The sequence below is a fragment of the Pteronotus mesoamericanus genome, unplaced genomic scaffold, assembly GCF_021234165.1.
Source record: "Pteronotus mesoamericanus isolate MK-2021 breed Mesoamerican mustached bat unplaced genomic scaffold, CSHL_Meso_final scaffold_582, whole genome shotgun sequence".
Lineage (NCBI taxonomy): Eukaryota > Metazoa > Chordata > Mammalia > Chiroptera > Mormoopidae > Pteronotus > Pteronotus mesoamericanus.
The window spans coordinates 4,378,805-4,397,016 of NW_026555323.1; the positions used below are offsets into that span (position 1 = coordinate 4,378,805).

Sequence of the window (18,212 nt, forward strand, 5' to 3'; positions counted from 1 at the left end):
GCTTTTGCAGTGGGCGGTGCTGCCCCAGCCTCCTGGGAGGCGAGGTTTGGCTTACCAGGGGCACAGGAACCAACTTGTTGGAGCTCTCTTACTTGTCAAAGCACCTTCTTCGGGCAAGAGAAAGTGAAAATGGCCCCAAAAGCCGCACCACTGCAAACAAACAGTATAAAATGTAGACACTCTTGCTTTTGAAACCGAAGAGCCTCAAGCAGGCGGAAGGCAGCATTGCAGACCTGCTGCTTAGAGGTTTGTCTTTCATTGCCTGTGATGAGGGTCCTTTGAGACCAGCACAAATAAAAGCAAAGAGAATGACATCCAACTGTTCTGAAAAGGAAAGATGGCCCGACTCTTATATTTTGGTTCTTGTGTGGTTCTGTAAAGCTTCAATTGCCAGGAAACAGGCGCGTTGCTGTGGACAGATGCTCCGTAGCTGACGAGCTTTGTGGTGTGGTGGCCGTGGTGGTGATTTCGTTAGCACAAAGCCCTGCCAGTACACTCAGGCTTCTGGAGAGCACTGTGGCTGTCGGAGCAGCTCAGCTGACGGCGCATCGTCGACCGTGTTCCAGGTTTCTCTCCGCAGCACAAACCCCTTCCTTGCGATGTAAACAGTAAGACCACCCTGTTCAGTCGTTGACTCACAGCCGTGTGCCCTGAAATGCAACAACAATGAGGCAATTAATTGCACCTCTGTGTCTGACTGAATTCCAGTTTTCTCCTCTCCAAGTGGTGAAACAGGAAAGGACATCCCATCAGGAAGAACCTGACGGTGCCATCCAGTAGCTTTGCGTCACGTCACTGATGGCCCTCAGTCAGAAATCTTGACTTGCAACTTTAGAGGGTGGGTCCCTTAAAGAATTTCCAAGCTCGCGCTGAGATGAAGAGCGCTGCTCTCCGGTGAGAAGGGGCCTGGCTGCGAGGCTGGGGGGCTGGCTCCGACCACTCGGGCTGGAGGCGCCTCTGGTGGACTGAAGTTTTACAAAGGTAGGCACCCTTCTGTAGAAGTTGCTACTGGAGAACTTTCCAAACCAAGCTGGCCTTGACTCTGTGTGTGTGTGTGTGTGTGTGTGTGTGTGTGTGAGAGAGAGAGAGAGAGAGAGAGAGAGAGAGAGAGAGAAGGGGGATCAAAACGCTCATTTTGGCCTGAGAGACTGGGAGAGATACAGGAGTTGGAACCCTTTGCTGGGTGAGCTTTCCTTCAGACGTCTGTAGTAGTGGTAAGTGTTGAATCCCGACTTCTACTTCTGACCCGTGTTGCTGGCTATTTGGGGAGTTTACACTGATTCACTGAAGGGACAGGGAGGATTGTTCCGAGAGGGAAAGCCCACGAGGCCGGTGCTCAGCCAGCACACCCTGGTTTGTTAGGAAAGCCTTTGCTTGCCGTGGAATGAGAAGTATGGCTGCAGGTGGGGCAGCGAGGCCGTTTCGGCCCTTTCAGGATGTCTTCAGTGTGGGACAAGGCAGCGCCCCCTCCCCACAGTGGGAGATGTGTCCACGCTTCTCTGTCTTGAGCGAATAACCTCAGTGTCATCTCTAGGAGATAGAAGCTGATTAGCTCTAAAACTACCAGCCTCCTGGGGAGAAACAAAACAAAATAATCCTTTATTTTTTCTAACCCAAGCATACATTTAGCAAGCATGTTCTTTTAAGCAATTTTATTTCCTAAATAGCCTTACGCAGTGCAAGGAAAAGAAAAATTTGGGACTTACCAGACGGTGAATAGTAATTTATTCATTAATCCATAGTCTTCAAGTGCCTTCTCCACCATGAGTGAGGGCTCAAGAGTTTAAATAGCATCTTTTCATTCTTTTCCCCCTACAAGCCTTTTTTTTTTAAAAGGGGGGTTTCCACTTCGGATTTCATCAGTTGAATTCCTTGCCAAAGGGACAAATTATTTAAGGAGAAAGGGCACGTATGTTCCTATTGATAATAGTTGTCGAATCTTCCCATTAAAAATATTTCTGCCTTTTGTAAAAGCAATCAAATTAATTTACATAAATTTGAAGATAACTCTTGGTTAGTAATAATCTATGTTTATTTACTGAGTCCTTGTGGTGTGTATGTGCACTTCCACGTATGTGTATTTCATTCAGTAAGCTAGAACTCATATTGTGCAGTTTTCAGATGAGGAAATTTAGGCTGAGCGAGATTCACAGTGACGTAGCAAGGCAGGGAGAAATTCAGAACTCTGTTGTCTTTTCGCACCCAGAGGTACAGTTACTTTGTCATGCATAATGCATACTTTTTACCCCAATTTTTGAGAGAAAAATAAGGATGCATACTATACATGGGTACAATGATTACATACCATGGGTATAATAATGAGTATAATCCCACATACAATGTGCACAAAAGTGTGGGTGCGCATTATACATGACAAAATAGGGCATATGTGATTGGTGCCTTCTACATTCCTATCCTGGTGCATCAGCCCCACACAGAGCCCTTGTCTGCTGAAGGAGTTCTAAACCCATGATACGCCCACTTGGCATCTTACAGCAAAAGACCAAAAGTAGGTCTCTAATCTACTTCTGCTGTTGGGGTGAAGGCATGGTGTGGTGAACAGAGCAGGGACTAGAAAGGCAGAAAAGACCTAGATTTGAATCCCTTCTTCCTGCATACTAAGTCTGTGACCAAGGCTAGTCAGTGAAACTCTTCAAACCTCAGTTTCCTCATTAATAAGGTAACTATTATAATGCCCATCACACAGGGTTGTGATAAGGATTAGAAAGACAAGATATGCAAAGTGCCTCTTGCATGACTGACAAATGGTCGACTTTCAATAAATAGTGTCACTTCTCTAATTATTTGTGGATGCTTCATTACATCTTAGAGCAACTAACTTTCTTTGAAAATCACATTGTGATTATTGAGACCCTTCATGGTGGCACTGACCCCACTTTGACATAGCCTTTGAATCAGGGTAGTGAACACCCTATATTAAGGGTCCCCCAAAGCATAGTAAAATCGGGCCAAAAAAAAAAAAAGCAAAAACATTAGCTGCTTCTTGTTCAAAAGTCAGTTTCTTGTGCTAGTTATTGCAGTTATAGGTCAGTAAACAGACACCCCCCCCCCCAGTTCATCTGAGTTTTCCTGGGCCCCCAAAGTCACAGCAGAGGCACTGTTGGCAGGGTGTGCACAAGAGGAGAGTCTGGCTCCAAGATCTCACGGGACAGAGAATATGGTGTGGCAACCACTTGTTTACCTTGGGCCCCGGGCAGGCCATCTGCAGAGCAGCCTTGGGCTTTCCAAGGCCTCCCCAATATGACCGTAGGGACACAGCACAAAGGCTGAACTGGAGATAAGACACCTTCATTAAAGTGGTTTTTGAGACACATGTGATTGACTTATTTGCTGGCTAAAAGCCTGGAGTCATGGTTATCAAGTAGGCCAGCTGGCACCAGGAATAGCGCTTTGACAGTCTGTCCCTAACTCTGAATCTCGATGAGGTGACGGGTGTCAGAGGAACCCAGGGCAGCTCCTGTTGGAACCAGCTGCAGTGGCGTCTTCCTTTTCCTGGAAACAGGGACACTGACCTTGTTGGTCTTACACGGCCCCTGTTTGCCGTTTCATCTCCTTGGTGGACCCAGAGTCTTTGACGGAACCTTCGTGCCAGCCCTCGGCGGGCCAAACACTGGCCCCGTGAAAGGCGGTCCGAAGCTGCAGGCCTCACGCTCCTGAGCCCCGTGCGACAGTCGGTGTCGTCGCTTTCTGGGTCCCTCTGTGCTATGCATATTGCCTTAAGACTGCGTCTTATAGCAGGGATTTCAAATTATGAAAACTTAAAGGAAGCTAAAATCCCAGTTAGAATAAATCAGGGCTTAGGTATAAAGCCTCAAATGGCAAGTGAACAGAGAGACTAAGAACCTTTGACCTCGTAGCACATTGTAACAGCCAAAATTCTCCATGGGCTTTCTGTTGATGGTGGACAGATGTTTGATTGTAAGTGGACTCCAGCAATCACTGTGTTTTTAGAAGTTAAATTACTTTCAAATTTCATTATTATCTAAGTATCTCTATGTTGCTCAAATACAAAGTTAAAAGGTTTTGATTCACTTTAATTACCATTTCCTCTTTATGTTTCACCCACCTGGTTACTGGAGAATCTGGGGGCGGGGGGAGTGGTTTGTGCTACATTTTTAAGCAGAGCAAACCAAACAGACCAGAGGCCTAACACGTAACTGATGTTTGGTTTACAGAAGTTCCAATTCAATGGAATGTTTCCTTTTTGTTTCCTGAATTATATCTTCAGGAAATACCAGAAAACTAAGATATTTCACCAAAATTTCCAAATACTTCTACTTAGGATTGGCAGACACATATAGACCACAGACAGACACACACACACATACACTCATGTGAATGTGCACAATATAAAACAAAACCAAAAGATACCTACTTTTTTGGTGTATGTGCAACAGAGGTTTATTTCTTCTGTCATAGATTGTGCTGCCTTCTTCTTGCAGCTGTGCCTTCTGAAACATGTGACATGTGGTTACCAGAACTGGAAAAGAGAGAAATGGAAGTCATTCTCTAGCTTTTTCTTTTAATTGAGATATAATTGACTTATAACATTATATTAGTTTCAGATGTTACATAATGATTAGCTATTTGTGTATACTGTGAACTGATCACCAAAATACATTTTTCATTAAAGGGAGAAGTATAAAATTCTCAGCTAGAGCATATGTTTAGGTTTTTCAAAGAGACAAAATATTACATTAAGGGGCTTAAAATCATTTTAATTTACTATCTCCATGTTCTAAAATGAAGTACTTAGTGAAAAAGTCATATACCTTAATCCATTTATTCCCCACAGATAGTCATATGCAAGAACAAGGTCTGGGTTTTTTTTTTGTTATTATTATTTTGATTCCTGTGCCAGACATATGTATTTTAGCGGATAGTCAATAAATACTTGTTGATTAGATTGGTCCTGACTGAGGCTGAACAATAAAGTAATCATGTCAAGATTCAAGCAAAATTCTGAGCATATTCTTCAATAATGAAGATTACTTGGTATCATTTAATAACTAAATTGGCTTCAATTCCTTCTCCTCAAATTGCGCTTTCTTGTTTAACATCTGAGTAAAACTTTAAAACCTTAGAATATGCTGATGCTGAACAAATCCCAAATTGTGCAGATTAACGATTTTCATTTGTAATGCTCACATCATGGGCTCGTTGTCGTATTCTGCTGTGGGGCCAAGTTGCAGAGCCTCCTAATGAGCTCCTTCTGCTCCATTAGCCGAAGCCGGCTGTCCCTGACTTGCTGCCAGCGGAGGTCTGCTTTCTGTGAACTCTGGTCCACATCCAGTTGTGGAAGAGTAAAGCTTCAGAGCATTGCTGGATGATGACTGTAAAATAATATGCAAGCTGGATTTTCCTAAGTAATTGTTTTACTGATTACACTATTACGGTGGTTTTCAAACTTTTTTTGACTATCACTGATTGTAAGAAATACTTTTTAGATCCCAACTTAGAGCACACACACAAACTAACTGAAAAAAAGTTCCACAAAACAATACTTGATGCATATTGGTGTTTTCTTTTCTATTCCGTTCCACTCTACAATATCTCTGGTTGTGGCCTATGAATTAATTTTGTGATCCACTGATAGTGGTTCTCAATACTGGTGAAAATAAAAATCAATAGGGAACTTTAAAAAAATACTAAAGCCAAAGACACAATAGACTAACAGAATGAACTAGAGAGTCCAGAAATAAACCTCCACATATTTGGACCCTTGAGTTATGACGATATTAATACAATAAGGAAGGGATAGTCATTTGAATGTCCATATTGAAAAAAAATTGAATCTTGATTCTAACCTCAAAATTTACACAGATCTAAATGGTAATGTAGATGTGACAGGTATAACTTCTAGACCTGCGTTGTCCAACATGGTAGCTGCTAGCTGCGTGTGGTTACGAGGTCCCTGAAATGTGGCTGGTCCAATAGAGACATGCTCTGTGTTTAGAACACACAGCAGATTTCAGAAACTTCCTGTAGAGAAATAATTCATAATATCTCATTAATAATTTTTATATTGATTACATGTTAAAATAATAATATTTTAGATATACTGGGTTAAATGTATTATTAAAATTAACTTGAGGGTTTTTTGGGGTTTTTTTACTTTTTAAATGTGGCTAATAGAAAATTTTAAATTACGTATTTGGCTTCCACTACTTTTCTATTGTACAGCATCATTCTGGATGATAAAGTGAAATATATTAATAACCTCAGGGTAGGCAATGATTTCTTAAACAAGACATACAATGTACTTATATAATAAAAATATCTATAAATTGAACTTTATTAAATCTAGGAACTTCTCCAATAAAAGAGTAAAAGACAAGTTGCAGAGGGGAGGAAACCTTTGCCATACAAGTAATCAGCAAGGAGTCATATCCAGAACAAATAAACAATCTGACACAATAGAAACGTGAGCAAGAGATTTGAACAGGTACTTCACAGAAGAGCATATCCAAAAAACCAAGAAATGTGAAACCTTCTCAACTTTATTAGCCGTCAGGGGAATACAAATTTAAACTACAATGAAGTACCACTACACACCTACCAGAGAAGCTAAAATTTAAAAAAGAGACAATAGAAGTGTTGGCGAGGAGGTGAAGCAGCTGGAACTCTCATGTACTGATGTAGGAGTGTAAACTGGGGCAACAGCTTGCGAAAACAGCCCAACAATATTTATTAAAGCTGAGTGTAAGTATACCTCATGGCTCAGCATTTCTACTCCTGGGCATGTGCCGTAGAGAAACACATACATATGTATACCAAGAGACACGTTCATAGATAGCAGCGTTATTTGTTATAGCCCCAAACTGGAAGTGATCCAAGTTTCCGGCAACAATAGAATGGAAAAATAGGTTGTGAGGTAGTCATACCACGGAATACTAAGCACCCATGAAAACGAGTCAGCCACTGCCACACACTTCAGGCTGGATGCCCCTCAGCGCTAAATGCCGAGAGGAAGAACCCAGATGCAAAGGAATGCATTTGGTATGAGTTCCTTTACGTAAAGTTCAAAAACCGGCAACATCCATCCATAGAGTTAGAAGTGAGGCCAGGTGAGTCGGGGAAGGTGGGGTAGTGACTGGGAGGAGGCCCACAGGGAGGGCCTGGCTGCTGGTTATCACATCGGTGTGTCCACCTTTATAAAGTGTTACTTCGCTATTTATATGCTCTACTTTAGTAATAAGTTTGTTAAGCAACAACAACAACAATACTAGCGCCAGGTCGGCAACTTCAGAGATCCTGATTAAATTGGTCGGGATGGGGGAGAACATGGCTTAAAAATCTCTCCCCGGTAATTCCCAAGTAGGGCACTAAAGGGTTATAGCTGGCCCTTTGAAAAACCTGGACCACCAGCCCCAGAGACAGGAAGAGAGACCCTCAGCAGCTGGGGAGTCCTTGCCCCAATCGATCTCCCAACACACTGGGAATCTCCTGACCTCCAGGTTCCTTCCTGGACCCCCTGAAGAGGGGAGGGGCTTAGGGAGCCCTGCCTTATCAAGCACTGTCAGTAAAGTTCGCTGTATCCAACCCAGCCGACTCTTTGCTGTATCTTATTCCGGGGAAAGAAAAGCAATAAAAAAAGTAAAAAGAAAAAGAAAAAAAGAAAAACTATGTGCTTTAATATAACTGTAATCATACCAGGCTATGCTAGGCCCTGATGACCTTAAGTTACTTTGAGAACGTAATTTACGTGGATAAACCTTAGAGACATAAGGAGTCCCAGAGCTAAACACCTTAGAAAGCCAGTCAGGTAACTGAATTAACAGTAGGCCGGGCTGGAAGGCTGTGGCCGGCAGCTCCTGTCATTGGAAGCACTTCTTGCATTATGGCACTTCACAGACACTATGTTTTTCACAAATTGAAAGCAAGGCCCTCCACCAGCAAAGGGATTACTGTGCGCCAAGCTGTGGCAACCGAGCACCGAACCCGCGGTATCTCCGAGGTGTGCCAGCATTGCCAGAGTTTCTCATGTTTCAAGTGAAGCTGCAAATCTGGATTTTTATGTGGAAACCCCTGGATTTTAAATGTTGGCTGGAGTTGTTTTAGAACACTACGCAGGTCAAACGAAACTGATTGGTTGGCCCAGTTCAACCGGCACCAAGTTCTGCTGGTTTGTAACTCTGACAGAGTTTTGTCGTTAAAAGAAAACCTATGGGTATAATTATATAGTCTTCTAATTTCTTGTCCTTTTTCTGCTGCTGCAGGGATGTTGTGAAAGGAAGCGGGGCACTTTAATTCACACCCCTCCCCCCACACACTGTACCTGAGATCATTGGTAATAAGCTATCATATACACTCAAGGTAATTATCATTATTTACATTTTATTTTATTCACCTCTATTGCGTTTTCTTCATTGTAATCTTGCAAAATTACACCTGTGGCTCAAAAGTTTATCATATGGTGTTGTTTTTCTTGTTCTGGGGAGGAGTGGTGGTTGAGCCAGCAAGCACAATGTTTTACTCTCTGTGAAATACGGTAGCTTCAGATCCTTTTCTTTTTGAGAGGGGAGATGCTACATGAAAGTTTTATTTGACGGCACCAGGTGGTGAGGAGCTGCACAATCTTCGGTGGTGTTTGCCATCCGTGTTCTGGTCCTGCCCTACCTGTCTCCTTCCCGGACCCCAGGACCTGCTGCTCAGCATGGAAGGAGGGGTTGCTCTGTCCTGTAGATTTCCAGCTTCCAGTCTTGCACCTGCAAGAGAACTTTCAAAATCACATTTCTTCATAAACATCACAAATGGCAATCAGACACGATCATGGGGATGGTGAAAAGTTATTCACGAAGCATGTTCACAAATACTGGTTTGATGAAAGCATAGTTAAGTCATGGAAAGAGAAGTAGCATTTTTGCCAAAAAATGCCTACATTTGAGTGTGGCTTTGTGTCAGTTTGAGCAAGTGACTTGGTCCCTCTAAATATTATTGTTTACTGGTAAATTGAGCATACAGTTCCTATCTTTGTGAGGATTCAATGAGTTAATGCTTATGGAAGAAACTTTGTTAACTGTGATCTATTTTATAGTCATTGGTTACCATTTTAATAATCCCATTATTTTGTAATGATCTGTGAAAAAGTAGTGTTACTACTTGCAATTTCCAGCAGCAAAACCAGATGTCAATGCCACCGGCCATCTGAATCACGCCTCGTACACTTTGTTCTGCGCCAACGGTCCTTGCTTGCATGCGGGGCTCTGCCCATTTGCCCACCCTGCCAGCATAGCCAGTTCCTCCTGGGTCAGTACAGAACTCAGAAGGGGTTCATGACCAAGGCACCCCACCTCTCCCTTTTGGCCCCGAATTGTCTGCACCTCCTTACCAAAAGTTCGGCACGTGCCTTTCCCTCGTCTACTTTCTGGTCAGGCGAGAGTAACTAGTGAAGAGGTAAGGAGGACTGGGCAGCATCAGGAAGCCAGAGGGGAGAATTACTTCCTGCGCATCAGGAAGGCCCTTTGTCTGGGAAGGAGTGGTTCAGCTGGACAGTCAGTGAGGTGCGGTGAGAACTTTTCTCCTGGTCCTGCCTCTCTCAGCTGCACAACCTGGACAGATCCCTGGCTGTCAGAATCCAAGGGCCTGTGGACAGGCCCGTCCCTACCACTGGGTGGGGGGCCCAGCGCAAGAGGACGTAGGGAGGCTCCTGGCCCTCAGTGGTTCCCTCCCTTCCTCTAGCCCCAGTCCTGATCGGCTCGGCCAGAAGCCCTTGCTCATGTGTACAGACACCCGTGTGTGTGTGTGTCCAAGCATGGGTCCTCTCTCCCGCTCTCCAGTCTTCTCATTTTGGCCATCCCTAGGCCTAAGAGCACACTGTGCTGTTGTTTTTAGGAGCACAGACCTGGAGAAGCATCCATGCAGGCCTTGGAAGTGGGCTTAATGCTGTTTGGGCAGGGGATTCTGGGGTCCGGCCCATGGGGGAGGGGTGTGGCCAGAGGAGGGCCAGAGTAAGGTTTTTTCAAACAAGGCTGGGGGCCAAGGGTGCGGTTGCTGCTGGGCAAGGTCAGAGCCCTTGGCGCCCAGCTGGTGCTTGGTGGTGATGGTGTTGTGACTGATGCATGACAGAGGGACGAAGGCTGAGCAGTTTCAGAGTTGCTGTGGGATATGTAAGTGTGACTCTTCGTCTGCCACCACGCCCCACAAACCCCCCCAACAGCATGGCAAACGTCGAAGCTGCACAGATTTCGTAAGGTGGTAGGTGAGTAACATTCCCAAACTCATAAACTAGGAGGAAAAAAAGTTTACCGAGACTCATCTTTACTTGACTTACCAGGGAAGAGAAGCAATTCAGGTTCTTCCACCCCTTGAACAAAAGGACTTCACCGAGGCTCAGATAGGGATCTCCTGGCATGTTGTTAGAGAATCCACACAGGTTTACAGCAGTGTCTCTCTTACATCTGTTTCAGACAAGACTTACACTTGAGGTATTTGGAGTTGAAGATCGGACGATCCTTTTCTTCACTTTCTTTGATTTCATCCCTTTCCTTTAAAGCAGCCTGAAGACGCTCCTGTTTAAATGTTACTAACCTGAACGACGGGGAGCGGCCCGAACCCCTGCCCAGCGCGTGGAGCCAGCCCCTGCCCTGTGGGCCCTCGGCCCCACGGCCGTCTCTGCTCTCTAGGTTCACACATGGTCCTGCTTCACAGAATGCAGGCTCGTCGTCCGCAGTAGCACTTCCACCAACTGTAGTTTTTTGGCAGAAGAAAATGAGGAAATATCCAATAAGTCTTTCATTTAAAGAAGAAATTTTAGAAAGAAGGCTCAGGACCAATAGAGAAATAACCAGAAAATCACATTGGCTCACGTTTGACTTTCCTCCCCAGGGAAAAAGGAGCTGACAATGTGCCCAATGTGGACTGACCTTACTGTATGTTAGCATAGCATCTTCTCTTATTCATAGCAGCTTACATTGCATTAATAGGCAGAAATCAGAGAGACTGAAATGAAAATCATACAAATAGTCATACATATTAAACAGAAACTTAAGAATAGCCCTTTGGGAAGAATGTTTGTTTGCAAAGCCTGGAAACCTAGGGCAATTTTTATTTTTATGTTACACTTTCATGCAATATACTCGAGACTTCTTTTTTTACAAATACTTTTACAAGCAAAATGTCTCTAAATTGAAAGCCATAGATTTAATCATTGATCACAAAAAAGTATAATGAATAATTGAAACATCTCTACATTCCAGACTTCATAGATACCCTGTCTCTCTGTCTCTCTCTCCCATCCACTTAAACTCTGGCCTTATTTTTTCCCCCCTCTTAAAGGGGCTTGTTGCAGTACATAGAATTTGGACAGGAATGACTAGACTAGTTCTTTTCAATTTGGGGATCTTATGAGTTATTTTCTCTTGGTAAATAAAAATAGTGGGGCTGGTGGCCAAGGGATTGAGGGAGAGCCTGCCCCACCCAAGGAAGGGAGAGGACCTGTGCGTCTTTGCTCGCGGGAGGAAACCGTGACTTCCCCAGCAGGTGCCCGTGTCCCGGCCGCACGCTGGCGGTTCTCGCCAGGGGGAAGCTGGCCTTTTATCGTTTTGACTTGATGATGTCTGAGCCAAAGAAGAAAGCCGTTGGGAACATGCGGTTGAGATGATTTTTCTGCCCTCCTTAGGCTACTTCCCTGCTGTCTCCTGTAGGCTCTCAGACCCACTGCACCCACCCTCCCCCTAAGATTTCTAGAATCTTTGTCATCTCGTTCTTTTCCAAGGGCCACTTCATCCTGCGGGGGCAGCAGGCTGTACCACAGGAAACCCTGCCTGTAAACATTGCGTAAGCATGTATTTAAAAATATGAAAATGTGGGGCTTGCTTCATCAGTGTGCCTTAGTAACCCCAAGTCCTTCCCTGAAAGTAACTCATCCTCTTTCAGCCGTGAGGTGGGTGTTCCGAATTCCTTCTCAGTCAAGATGTGGCCCCACACCCTCCTGTGGGTCTCAACTCCCATAAAACGATTCTTTGGGTGACACTGCCCAAGACAGGTTCTGCGATGTAAGAAATCCTGCTGCCACTGAGGAAATGCGTTACCCTGTTGAGTGACACTCATCCCTCAGAGAAGTTGGTACCTCCCCAGCATTCGGCCTGGGTCACCTCAGCCCTGATGAGGGCATTGCAGGTTATCAGTGAATGATGGCTGGCCGTTGTGCCCCCTGGACGTCCACGGTGCCACTGGCGAAGAAACGCACATAGCGACCAGGACTAACCCTCACAGCTCGTGGGGCATTTACCGTAGGCCAGCCATGCTACAACGTGATTGAGACACAGGGCATTATTACTTAAGCCGGGCCTAGACTTTGCAAAACTAAAAATTATTATACCTATTTTGACGATGAGCCATTCAACACTTAGCAAAAGTCACTTGCCCTCACGAGGTCATGTAGCTGGAACGGGGGGAAGGTGGGCATTCAGATTCCAAACCCCAATTCTTGATAAGCCAATAGGCCTTGGGTTCCCACATGCTCTCTCCTGGGAATTCCACCCCTGTGTGGTGTTGGGGGAGGGCTGGGGATTCCCCCCAGATGAGTCTCATCGCAGGAAAGGTGGGAACTAGAGCACACTCGGTGATAGCTCTCTGGGGCTGGTCCCTGGGCTGCTGCCCAGTTTGTGCCCATGGTATAGCTTTCTCTTACTGTAAGAACGATGTAAACCAGTTATCCCTTCCCAGCAGCCAGTGATATGAACATCTTTGGCGAGGGGAGGTGGCTGTGAAGGAGCTGCAGGGGGTCCCATTACTCTCTCTTGAGGAGTCTTTTTAAACCCAGTATTTGATATTATTACTTAAACCAGCTTGACATGGGATTCTTGGCCATATGCAACAAGATTAGGATAATAGGATATTATTACTATGTAACATTGACCCGACACTTCATGGTGTTCAGGTATTTTTACACACCTACAACCGGTCTTTGCAGTAGGTCAAATTAGCAACCAGGGAGCAAACAAAGATTCGAGAGATTGAGCTGCCCAAGACCACTTTGCTAGTAAGTTCCAGGGCTGGTCTGCAAACCCGGCTTTCTGACTCCAGAGCTATGGTTCTTCCTCAGGTGTTTCAGCTGTTTGAAAGACAATGTGTATGAAGCACTGTGTTGGTTTTTTGGGTTTGTTTTTTTTTTCATTTTACATTTTATTCATCAGCTGCAGGTTTGCAGTTTGTATGGCAGTCTCACTGACCCTTTTACCTGGGGCTAAATGACAGCAAAGCTCCCTCAGCGCTCAGCGGTCCTGGCACACAGGAAGCCGGTCCTCTGGCCTCTCAAATGGGAAAACTTGAGTCCGAATCAGGCTCGCCTTGGGCTCCTCTGTGAGTCACTGGCAGAGAGCTCCCCAACTCCCTTGCATTTGCATCCATCGCTCACTTGTGCCGGAGACTAATAACAGAGTAATTTGTGAGGCACGATGCGTGACTCACCAGGCAGGGGAGGAGAGCTTGTGTGGAATGACTTGGAGAGGAGCAAAATATTTAATAGCAATTGGAAAGGAAATGCTGACGTGATGCTAGTTGCAATACCATTGCCTAGTTACCTAGCTATTAATGTACATTTTAGATTTCTGAAGTTAACTTTAAAAAAAAGGATGGGGAAGGAAATTCCACCTTTGAAAGCAGAATTACCAATTATCCATCCTAGGTAACGTTCTCACGGGTTTTCTCCCAGTGGCGTTGGGCTCCTCTCCTTTGAACCCTGAGATTTGCGTTCTCCTAGCATTATCTGTACCTGACCTTGCTTCGCACCCTTCTGATCTCAGCCATACCTGTTTCTCTGCACGTTCCTATCCATGTTATCAGCCTAAGTAAACTTCCACAGTCACTCAGCTCTCTCTTGGTCCTCAGCTGGGCTGCGGCAGTCTCTGCTGGTTGATGCCCAGATTGGTGCCCGTGGCAGAGGCGAACCAGAGACTCCCAACAGGCAAAGAGGCTCCCAGAGGAATTGATTGCATTTTGGTGGGTACCGCCTCCCTAAACCGCACTTTCTCTCTTATCTGTATTACCCCCGGAATCTAAAGTCGGGTGTAAGAATAGGTCTCAAAAGCCTGTCTCCCTATGGAAGCATGTTTTTTATTTTCTTCGAAACGGTTAGAATACAAAAGACTCTACTAGTTAGCTGTATGTGTATGTAAAAAGGCTGTGGCAAGTTTTATGGAGGTAACAAAATTGCCTTACTCCAAATCAGCTCTCAGCTGTTGTATGTGAAACATTTACTGTAAAAAATTAGCCTCTTGAAAAACATATTAATGTGAAATAAAATCACCTTAACGCCACCTTTCAGTCAAGAGAAACTGGGTGTGTATTGGGAAAAGAATAACTTAAAAATTTAAAACACCCAGAATTTTACCATTTTAACATATTGATTGTTTTTTTATGTTTCCTTCTAGTTTTTCTCTTCACATACATGTGCACACATATGTATGTGCATAAAATAGTATAGCAAGATCATGTATCATCATGATTATACTATAGATAGAATTTTGAATTTTAGTTTTGTTTTTAACGTGTCAGAAACACTTTCCATTTTGATAAATTTCATAATTTTTCATTTCAGCTGACTGTTATTACATAAACATTTGAAAATACTTAAATATTTTGGATTAAAAAATTATTACTAACATTGAATTATTTATTAACTATAGTTAAATTTTTTGGTTCAATTTTACATGTATTTCTTGGTGGACTTGAACATTTGAGTGACTTCTAAAATTTATCATCCAATTTCCAAAAGGGTAGTATCATTTAGGTTGCCACCAGTAACATTAACATGTGAATATAAGGATTTTACTCTTGTATTAAGTGATATATATCATACATATGTCATAACACAGAAGATTATTTTTAAATAGCTTGTAATTTAATAGTTATCAATGATAAAAATTCAGGACCAGAAAGTTTATTTAGTTTCCTCTCTTTATAAGGGCAACATATTTAATAGTTTGACTCCAATTTATCATTTAACAGACATGTACTGCAGTGATGTACAAATATTTACTCACGTTATCATTTACTAACCCCATCGGAAAGATGCAATTATCATCTCTATTTTGTAGATGTGAAAACTTGACATTGTTAGTTGTCCAAGGGCCCACAACCAGGGCAGCATCAGACCAGACTTTGCGCCCAGGCAGCCTGGCTCCAAAGCCGATACTTGCCCACTGTGGTATGCTGCCTCCCCCATTGCCTGTCGGCCGCGTCCTGTCTGACCACTTGCCATGTGCCACTTTTGAATGCTCTTGTGACCTCATGCATGTTGAAGTCTGGGGAGAGAGCCAGACTTAATCAACATACGAATACCTAATTACAAATTTGACACGTTATGAAGAAAAAGCTGACAGTGCCCAGGAAGTACTTTATTTCACTGTGGGTGCAGTGGAGCAGCAGAAGCCTTGGGAAAGATCTTAGGAGACACTTAAACTGAGCCTGGAAGGATAAGGAGGGGAGTAGGGTCAAAGGAAGAACAGCGCATTCTAGGCAGGAGGAATAGTCTACGCACCTGTACTGAGGGAGCCACTGACCTGGCTGGAAACCAGCCGTCTGGAACTTGACGGAGAGCCCCAGTCTGCGGCTGCTGCAGCTGCCGGAGCCTCCCCTGGGAGCGCCTCAGCGACGGAAAGCGAGTCGCGTCCTGCCGTGTCTCTCCCCCACCCTCTACTGACAAAGGCCGGCTGGCAAAGGGACCAGACCCATCTCACAGAGCAGGCAAAAAGGGTGAATTTGGAGCTGAGCGGCAACAAACTTGCAACGGGGACAGCCCCTTGCCCAACAGATGGAGCAAGTACTTAGGATGCTCTGCAAGAGGCAGGATGTTAATAGAAATCCAGGTCCCCAGTGGGGTTATTGTGGAAGAAGTCCCTTTAGTCCTTTTTCTTTTTTCAGTTGTAGGAGTTCTTTATATATTTTAGATATGTATTTTATGTTGCAAATATTTTCTGTTAGTCTATGACTTGCCTTTCTATTCCCTGAAGGTGTTTTTAGTGAACAAATGTCTTCAGGTTCTGTAATCTATGTGGAAGCAATATAAAGTATAGTTCTTACTTACTTCTCCATTGTATTCTTCCCTGTATATTAATTAGCATTATAGTCTAAGCTGTTATAACAAAAAGAACTCAAAATTCAAGGACTTTCCTGAGATAGAAGTGTATTTCTCTTGCATGCAACAGTCCAGGTATCATCCCCATTCCCAGCTCTCAGGGGGGAGAGACAGAGAAATCAGGACATGCAGCTCGGTCTTTGGAAGATTTCCCACATCCATTCCACTCCCACGTGATTGACCCAGACCTAGTCACACATGGCCACGCTTGGCCACAGCAAGGTTGGGAAACGGCGACTCATATGGCAGGGCAGCCACGTGCCCAGTAAAGCTTGGGGGCAGGGGACCTGTAACTAAAAGGCAAGACGAGGGGTACTTAGGACATGCCCGTGCCCCTCAGTGACCTCTCTGAGGGGCAGGCTACCTCACTGTTGCCACAAACACTATGAATTGTTTTTTATTTTATTTTATTTGTTTCAGTTTCTAAGTCTGCTCTGAATTGCTGCGAGGCTATAAATGGATATAATTGGAAAATTTAGTATGAGAGCATTTCTTAAAGTTGTTTTTATCCTGTGGTAAGTTAATTACTTCTATACACAAAGTATGGGTTTTGTTTTTTGTTTTTTCTTTTTCTCCTCAGTTTTCATGCAGTTGTAAGCCCAGGCATTTATAGGCTTTTCATGCACCAACTTAGTTATAATAAATACCCTGCAGAGTTCAGTAGCTCTGTCATTTGCATTGTCTTGTCCATTTGAAATGGCCGTTTAAAATGCTTGTAGAAGTAGAATTTAGGGTTGGCCCCGTCCTTACCCTGTTGACAGGAAGGAAGTAGCTGCTAATGTTTTCCTTGGTGTTTTATCTTAAAGGCATAACCAGTTTTTTTGGCCGAGTTAGTAGAGTTAGTTCCAAAGAAAACACAGACTCAATGTAGATAAGCATGTTTACCTGACCCCTGCACCGAGTTTTAAAAATGGTTTTGCAACTAATACAAATGAAGTTGCTTGTAGGTAATTAAACGAGGTTCCACTTTTGGCCATGACATCTCTCCTTGATTTTCAGCCTCAGTGAACTTCCCATCCCCTCATTCAGCAAGTAATTATTTAGTGTCTACTGTGTGCAAGCTTTGGATATACAAGAGCGAACAGGCTGGACAAGGCCCCTCCTTTTCTGGAGCTGACTTAACCAGATACCCCGCCCCTCCGGCTCCCTATCACCTGGTCACCCAATCGCCACAGCTCTCACATCCTCCCACCAAAACAACACGCAGAGATTGTGCACGTTGATTCCAGAGCGTCTTTCTTCCCTTCCCCACTCAGGAATGCACCTTTACTGCAACTTGACTTGTCCCCCTAACTTTCTGTGTCTCGTCACCGTCCTGCGTGAGCGCCATTTTCTGTTCTGGAGAGACAGCAATTTCTTGAGGCTCCCCCCCTGAGCTGTGTGTCCTGTGGAGTCAGCTGTCCTCTATGCTGGTGTGGTGTTAGCAGCAGGGATCCCCTGGGTAATCACCAGGAGCCCTCCAGAGCCCCAGCCTGACTAGGAGTTCTTACCTCAGCAATAGCTCAAGTGCCACATTTTTAGTACTTTACAACAATGTTGCTTCAAACAGTGATAGCCTGTGGCCCAGATGGTTTTAGTTCCTCGGTCCTAAGGTCAGATTTAATGGTGTTCATCTGAGAAAGAGGCTCAACTGGCTCCCTTTACCATGTTGGGTTCTGTATCCATGAGGTCAGAAAATAATGAGTCATAAGAACTTACATTAGTTAGACTGTCTTTCTGCAAACTGCTGGCAGCTGGAGTTGAAAATAGGGCTTAAAAATTTCACGATAATAGCAGGTGGGAAAACACAGCTGGGTTATGACGCCACCTCCATTACTGGTGCTTCCCTAAATAAAAAGAAATCAATGCAAGCATTTCTCTTGCAAATATTTCTTATTTTGAAAATAGCCTCAAATCTCTTCTATAAGTATTGTAGTTCCTTCAGATATTTTTATAATTAGGAATTTCAGTACTTAGAGAATGTACAAGGGATGGGAAAAGGGGAGTTTGAGTAACTGACGAGAAAGAAGGGGATTGGGAATGGCCAAGAAGTAAATAAATGCACTTACTTTGAAGAGAATACCAGGCAGAGAGACTGGAGAGTTGTTAACTGAGTTGACAGTTTTTCAGT

At 44.0% G+C, this 18,212-nt stretch overlaps 1 protein-coding gene across 1 annotated transcript in view; it reads left to right on the top strand.

Annotated features, from left to right (window-relative positions):
* The first annotated feature begins 915 nt into the window (after positions 1 to 915).
* CERS3 (ceramide synthase 3) overlaps positions 916 to 18,212 on the top strand; it is a 79,408-nt gene continuing 62,111 nt past the window's right edge. Inside the window, exon 1 of the mRNA XM_054561985.1 lies at positions 916 to 981. The gene's annotated coding sequence lies outside the window, so the exon portion shown is untranslated. The remainder of the gene's footprint in view (positions 982 to 18,212) is intronic.